The sequence below is a fragment of the Equus caballus genome, chromosome 1 (genome assembly GCF_041296265.1).
Source record: "Equus caballus isolate H_3958 breed thoroughbred chromosome 1, TB-T2T, whole genome shotgun sequence".
NCBI lineage: Eukaryota > Metazoa > Chordata > Mammalia > Perissodactyla > Equidae > Equus > Equus caballus.
The window spans coordinates 9437944-9445549 of record NC_091684.1 but is presented as its reverse complement, the minus strand read 5'-3'; the positions used below and the strand labels follow the sequence as shown (position 1 = coordinate 9445549).

The 7606-nt window shown below is 41.5% G+C and overlaps 1 long non-coding RNA gene across 1 annotated transcript in view; it reads right to left on the bottom strand.

The window, feature by feature from the left end:
- Window positions 1-398: 398 nt before the first annotated feature.
- LOC106782035 (uncharacterized) overlaps window positions 399-7606 on the bottom strand; it is a 73196-nt gene continuing 65988 nt past the window's right edge. The window contains exon 5 of the long non-coding RNA XR_011433835.1: window positions 399-989. This is a non-coding gene — a long non-coding RNA (uncharacterized lncRNA). The remainder of the gene's footprint in view (window positions 990-7606) is intronic.

Genomic DNA, 7606 nt, shown 5'->3' with positions numbered 1-7606 from the left:
CATTCAAAGCAAGTTCTGATTTGAATGGAAAGTGTAGCCTCTCGGAGACGTCAGCGCCCTCACTCACCCAGACATTGACATAACATGCGTGCTTTGTACTCACCTGAGTCTCGCTGAACTCCAGTGCATGGGGGTCCCCTGGAGTTCTGTGCTCACGGGGCTTTAAGAACGTTCTATGCAAGTGGGGCAGCACAGAACAACTGATGGGTATGTTGCACGGATCTCCTCTGCCCATGTGCATGCTCCATGGTCCCTTCAGACTTCCCTTACAAAACGCATGTTCAAAGATAAAATTATTAACATTTCAAGATGGCAGCAAAAGAGCATTACATCAAGCACAGGCCCTTCTGACCCGGCCTCTGCTGTAAAATGGGCAGAACGTGCTTTGGCTTGCCTACCTCAGGGGCTTGGGGAACACCATGCGCAAGCAGGATGGTGGAGATGCTTTATAAACAGTGACTCTGGAGCCCATGTGCACCCGGAGGAGAGAGCAGGCCGGCCCCCTGGGCTCCACGAGCATGGGCATGGAGCAGCGGGAGCAGCCAGCGCCAGCGGGAAGGTGGACAGCAGGGAGCTGATTTTGATTCCGAATGAGCTTGAATGACACAAAATCCACTTCCTTTCAGAGTCTGAACTATGTTCAGTAACCCAGCAAGCTCAGCATCATAACACAGTTCTCCAAGCAGCCACTGCGCTGTAAAACAGACATGGCTGTCTGCAGTCCAGCTCCGTGGTGCTCGGAGGTCAAAGCCGACTCGCTGCTCAGAGCTTGGTCCCCCTCTGCAGATCTTGGAACCGGCAGTGGAGGATGGATGTCATCAGTGACAGCTTCTGCCGAGCTCTTCTTTACTTGGCTGCCCATTCCCTCTGAGTCAAAGTGTGAGAACAGAGCTGGAAGCCTTTCCCTGTGTCTGCTAAGCGGTCACATATTCCCACCTGGGAAGGCGATTTCACACTCTCCTTTCTTCTCCGAGGGAGGCAGACAGGCGCTGTTGGCACAGGAGCAGGAACTCAGCTGGCACAGCGCAGGGAGTCGGGCTGTTCCTCAGCTCTGTCCAGCTCAACAGGCAGGACCAATAGGGCACTGGACCAAGATCTGGAGGTCCCAGGTTCTCCACCACAGCCATGGAACCTGGGTCCATGGTGGCCCAGAGGGGAGCCACCAAACCTTAGGTACTATCCTCAGGTGTGACCTGGGAGCAGTGATGACCACATGGGCGCTGCACCCATCTCACAGCCACCCTGAGAGGTACTGTCCTGGTTCCACTTATTGTGGAAGCACCCGAGGTTTAGAAAAGTTAAGTGACAAAAATGTTACTGTCCCATCTTTACACATGTGAGTAATGGAATAACATTCCCAAGTGCTAAAGGAATATATAAATCTTCAGGTGGATGGGATCCACTGTCCAAGCAGAATCCACGCAGAATGAGTCCACCCTACAGGCAAAGAAACCCTCACCAGCTACAGCCTTCCTCACCCCGGTTCTCTGTCCATAAACACGGACCACCAGACCAGGCACTGAAGAGAACCCCCCGCACAGAAGGTGCAAACCCCAGTGAACCAGCCGACAAAGTTCAAGGAATGGAAATTCAAGAAGATACTGTGTCCCTAAAAAGGAGAACAGGCTGTGCTCAAGGTGGAGCAATTAGAGACCAAGAAAGAGTTCTTAGACGTGTGATTACTAAAATAAAAATTCCATAGAAAAAAGCTTAAATTTCAGGAAATCTCTCAGAATGTATATCAAGAAGGCAGAGAAAAATAGGAGAGAAAATATATGAGAGATACAAGATCAATTTAAGAAGTCGTGTATCCGTTTACTAAGAATTCTAAAAAAAAAAAAATGTAGAAAATGTATAAATTATACAAATGATGGAATAACATCCCCAAATTCTGAAGGAACATATAAATCTTCAGATTGCTAGAACCCACCAGGTACCAAAGAATGAATGAAAAAAGACCCGCTCCCAGATACTCCCCTGAAAACCAGAACTCCAGCGGTAGAGAGAAGATTCTCAAGGCTTCCAACAGGAAAAACAGATTATCTGCAAAGAAATTACGAGCACATCAACATGTGACTTCTCATCAGCGGCGCTGGAAACTAGAAGACAACAGAGCAATGCTCCCAAGTTCTCATTAAAGATATAAAATTCTAAACTTACAACTCCCTCTTTTCTTTAAAAAAATTATTAAATTAGTACAAGGACAAAACAAATATTTTCAGGTGTAAAAATGGTTGGAAAATTTACATCCCAAACATTCTTTTTGAAAGACATTCTCTCAGGATATGCTCCAGAAAAATGAGAAAGAAATCCAAGCAAGAAAAAAAGACATGAGAATTTTTTTAAAAGACTAAACATTCCAGGAGTCCAAGGAAAAAATTCCACGGTCACAGCTGGGCCACAGAACTAGATACAATCTGGCTAAACCATAACTGCAGATCAGAGAACTCTGAGAAGGAAAAAAATCTTCAAGAAGAAAACATTTTCTTTAACAAAGTATGGTTGAGTGACGGATAGCCATAAAGATGTAATGGCAGTATAGAGTTCCTTTATCAAAAAGAAGAAAACAAGGCAATTAGAAACTCCACTAAGGAAAGAAAAAAGAAGAAGAAAAGGTCATGGTCTAATTATAAAGAAACTAAAATGTAGCAAAGTTTAAGCAATCAATGGAATATAACAAAAGAAAATCCTTTTCACTCAGGCTCTTAAAATGTTCTCCTAGCATTTATTTTTTTCTCCTTCAATAACTAATTTATAGATAAAGCACCAAACACTCAATTATAGCTAAGAAGGGAAGGTACATGTTATAAACATGAACAGCGTGGAAATTATGGTGTGCTTGACAGACACTTGAGAAGGGGTGGGAGAAAGAGAGAAGATACAAAGAAACTATAAGAACACTAATTCTATCCCTTACATGGTCGGCAGTTGGAAATCTGTATAAAGGGGATAGAACAAAAAAATAGAGGCGCAAGGATAGAATTTAAATTTCTAAAGGGAACCGGTAAAACTGAAACAGTAAAATAAGAAAACGTTTCGAAGAGACCGAGGTGAAGGGAAGTGGGTAGTAGAAGTGAGCTAAGCCTGTTTTCACATGAGGGACCCGCTCAGTGCAGGGGACGTTGCCTGACAAAGAGAATAGTGAGAGCAAAGCACACGGAGACGTGGCCGTGAGCCCCGGACTGCTGAAAACAATGCAATCTGTTTCTATAAGTAACCCTTCAGGTGGAGATTGTAGAGAACGGTTAGGAGAGTTTTCCCCTCTTCCCTTGTACCATTCTGAGCTGTTTGAGTTGTTTCTTATGTGCATACACATTTCTTTCATAGTAAAAATAAAACTGCGTTCCTCTGACCGTTTCATTACCTATAGACCAGCTCAAATGCCTCCTCGACGGCTAAGCTCTCCCCTACCCTGGGAATAACGAGCTGGAGCAGACACAGGCCCTCACGGGAAGGGGTGCGGAAAAGCCAGGAAGCTCCTCTCACTCCCCTGGGCTCATGGCACTCATTCTCTCTGTCTTCATCTGACACATACCCAAGAGGGTCTCAGGCCACATTTATATTTTTGTCCTCTCAATGTCTCTCTCCGAAATAATGATAAAGCCTGAACAGTGTGCTAGGTGATGTGTTGATGCAGGATGAAACAGGGACTCACCACGCCCTCAGGGAGCCCCCACTCTAACAAAAGAGGTTAGCCACATACAGGAGTGTCCAGAAGATGCAGTACAGTGGTGGTCAGTCTCATAAGGAAAGTTTAAATAAAGGTGCAGAGAAAAGAGAGGCTACTCCAATGCAGGGTGTTATGGGCTAAATTGAGTCCTCTGAAAATCCATATGTTCAAGTCCCCATAACCTCAGAATGTGACTATATTTGGAGATAGGGCCTTTAAAGACGTAATTAAGTTAAAATGAGATCATTAGAGTGGGCCCTAATCCAATATAACTGATCTCCAGATAAGAAGAAGAAATTGGACGTGGATACATATGGATGGAAGACCATGTGAAGACACAGGGAGAAGAGAGCCGTCCATAAGACAAGGGGAGAGGCCTCAGAAGAAACTAACCTTGCCGGCACCTTGAGCTTGAACCTCTAGAACTGTCAGAAAATGAATGTCTGTTGTCTAAGGCCCCTAGTCTATGGTACTTTGTTATGGCAGCCCTGGCAGATATTACACGGCAGGAATCACACAGAGTTTCTGGAGGCCATGGGTCAAGGTTCATTAATAGGGTGACCTATGTCCCAGTAACTAACACCTCCCTTTCCATAAGACCGTGCAGGGCCCTCCCTGGTTGTTTTATCAGTCCTCAGGAACACAAGCAGCCAGGGACAGCTTCCACTCTCAGGTGGTGGGACAAGTCTCCCAGTCTGCGGCTCTTTCTGGCCACTTAGTATACCAGCCAGGTGCGCTGTGACCTGTGCCGCGGCCCACGAGAGGCAGGCCTTCAGTCAGTGGGGTCAGCAGGTTACATGAGAGACAGCAAGTAATGTGTGTGTGAAATACGTGCACCAAATAGCATGGCTTCTTCAACTCTGTTCTCTCTTGTTTATTCTTTTTTCTCTCTGTGCTTGTTAGGATCATTTGTACTGAGCATCCTTGAGTTCATTAATCCCTTATTCTGTTCTGTCTAGTCTGTTAAACCTAACCAACTAATTCTTTATTTCACACACTGTTGTTTTTTTCTGTTCTAAAATTTCTATTTGGGTTCATTTTAGAGTTTCCATTTCTCTGCTAAAATTCTCCATCTGTTCAACTACATCGCTCATTTTTTTCTAATTTTTAAACATGTTTATATTAGATATCTTAAACGTATTGATTGTTAATTCCCATATCTGGATCATTTGTGGGTCTGCCTCTATTTACAATATTTTTCTCTTGATTATGAGTCTCATTTTCCTGCTTCTTTACATGTTCTATATTTTTTATTGAATTTTGGACACTGAATATTAAAGAAAAGTAGAGATAAGGGTAGATAACTCATGCCCTTTCTTCTGTCAAACAGCTAAGCCAAAGAGTTGATCAAGGGCCGGCCCCGTGGCCAAGTGGTTAAGTCCATGCACTCCACTTCGGCAGCCCAGGGTTTCACTGGTTCGGATCCTGGCATGGATATGGCACCGCTCATCAGGCCACGCTGAGGTGGCGTCCCACATAGCACAAACAGAAGGACCTACAACTAGAATATACAACTACATTCTGCAGGGCTTTGGGGAGAAGAAGAAGAAAAATAGGAAGATTGGCAACAGATGTTAGCTCAGGTGCCAATCTTAAAAAAAAAAAAAGAGTTGATCACTTTGACCCAGTTAGGAATTGAGGTTGGCTGGAGCTGGGTTGCAAGTTTAATTAATTTCAATTTACCTCTGCTTTCAACATATTTGAGATTGAAATCAGGCCTCCCCTTCCAGCACAGTTTGGGGACCAGGCATCATGAGACTATGAGATCTCTCTGCTTTCTAGCCACACCCTCAGCCATAACTTATTCAGTTTACTAGCAGGCAAAGAAGATTAGTTTTCCATTTGGTGCTCTTCAAAGTTCCAATCCCTCATGTTGGCTCACACAGAAATTAAAAGTTTAGCTTATTTTATTCCAGCAAAATATCTTTGTCTACGGCAAACTCATGCCTCTGCCCACTCACATACTGTGTAGGTAACATCTTCCAGGTATAAAATTAGCCACCAGTCTTTTCTCTTCTAGAGAGGATTGGTCTCTCTCCCTGGTATACAAACTTTTTTGCATTACGGCTCTTCAACAGCTTTTTAAATACATATAATTTTTTATCCAGTGTGTTCTTAGTGTTTCTTCAGGAGAGACAGTCTTCTACCATTTTCTACATCCTAATCAAAAGTAAAGCTCAAATTTCACTCATTTTCAATTCTAAAATATCATGTTCAGGTACAAAAAGTAAAGCAATTATTATTTACGTGTTGGCTCCATTATAAAAACTATATAAATAGTAAAATCATGCAAGTTTTATTCCAGTGTCATCTGATTCTTCAAATAGGAAATCAGTTAATTCCAATAATGTTTTTATTTTTTTCATCCAAGTCATGGACTCAGAAGAAAGCTTTTGGAAGTTTTCGTTATTAATTGTGCAACATCTGAGACTATTAAGAACACTATTGTGAAGCTGACATTGAAATTAAGTAGTTCTTGTTTTTGCAATGACAATGCAAATACGGTTTTTGGTGGAGCACAACGTCAGGGTAAAAAGCACATCCTTACTAAATTAAGAAACCGAGGAAGCAGAAATTGACATGGAATTGGTGATGGTGCGCATGTCACTCATAATCGCATCCAAATAGGTTGATATTCTACCAATTTAAGTAAGAGCTGCGGTTGCCAACATTATGTGACAACGATGATGAGAAATGAAAAAACAAAAAACACACTTCAGCATAGTTTACTGTGCTTTCTCTCTGCTGCCTGCCATCTATCAGATTTTAGAAGAGTTGGAGTTTTGAAGTCAATTTAAATGTCCTACAATGATATTGAACTTTTTTGTAAATGAGAGTGCTCTAAATTTTGGATGCATGTTGCTCAAAACTAAATATTTTTGATCAAATTATTCGGCACATGGGGGCTGGCCCAGTGACATAGAAGTTAAGTTCATGCGCTCCCCTTTGGTGGCCTGGGGTTCACGGGTTCAGATCCTGGCTGCAGACATACACATTACTTACCAAGCCACGCTGTGGCAGGCATCCCACATGCAAAGTAGAGGAAGATGGGCACGGATGTTAGCTCAGGGCTAATGTTCCACACACGAAAAAAGAATATTGAGCACATGGACTTTCAGTTTTTGAAGCTTGGAAAGAATTGCACTAATTGAAAACAAAACTTGCAAATGAAAAGACATTGGAATTTACCCCTAAAAACTAAAGGAGAAAAGGAATACATTAAAGAATGAGAGCTCAGTATTGAAATTCTATAAGGATACTTCAGAATATCTTGACTTGTAAGAAGAATCTTTTGATGGAGCTCTTATTTTTAATTTAAGAAATTACGTTCTGTCCCAAAAGGGCATGAAATAGAAAAAGCCTACAATTTTGAAGCATCTAAATTTAATGAAGCATTCAGAAGAATCATAAAGGCAATTTATTTGATGAATTTTATCTTAGAAAAATATTTGTTGAAGAAAGGTACTCTGAAAGGAGGCAAAAAGACAGTACCTGGTAAAATATTTGGGCTGAACGGTTTCCACATTTTAATGCCAAAAACTTAGCACCGAGATGAGCCTTCACTTGCCCAGAGCCAACTAGATACCTCAACACTCGTAGAGAGAACATTTCCCCAATTAAAAATATTATTATAATAATTTCAAATTTACTAACCACAAAATGTTTCTTTGAAGATTACAGTAAATTTTGATTATGGAAAAAACAATTAAAATGATGAGACCATATTGGGGAAAAGATTTTAATACCATTGACATCATATTAGAGACAGACATGGCTTAAGAAACTGATTAAAGTACACTATTCTGCTTTTGATATTTTTAATATTCAGACAGTCAATATAAAAAAGTGTTTTTAACTTTTGCTTCATTGTACATGAATATATGTTAATATTTGTTTCAGAAGGAATTTTATTATTGAAAATAGTTCGTTTTCTTG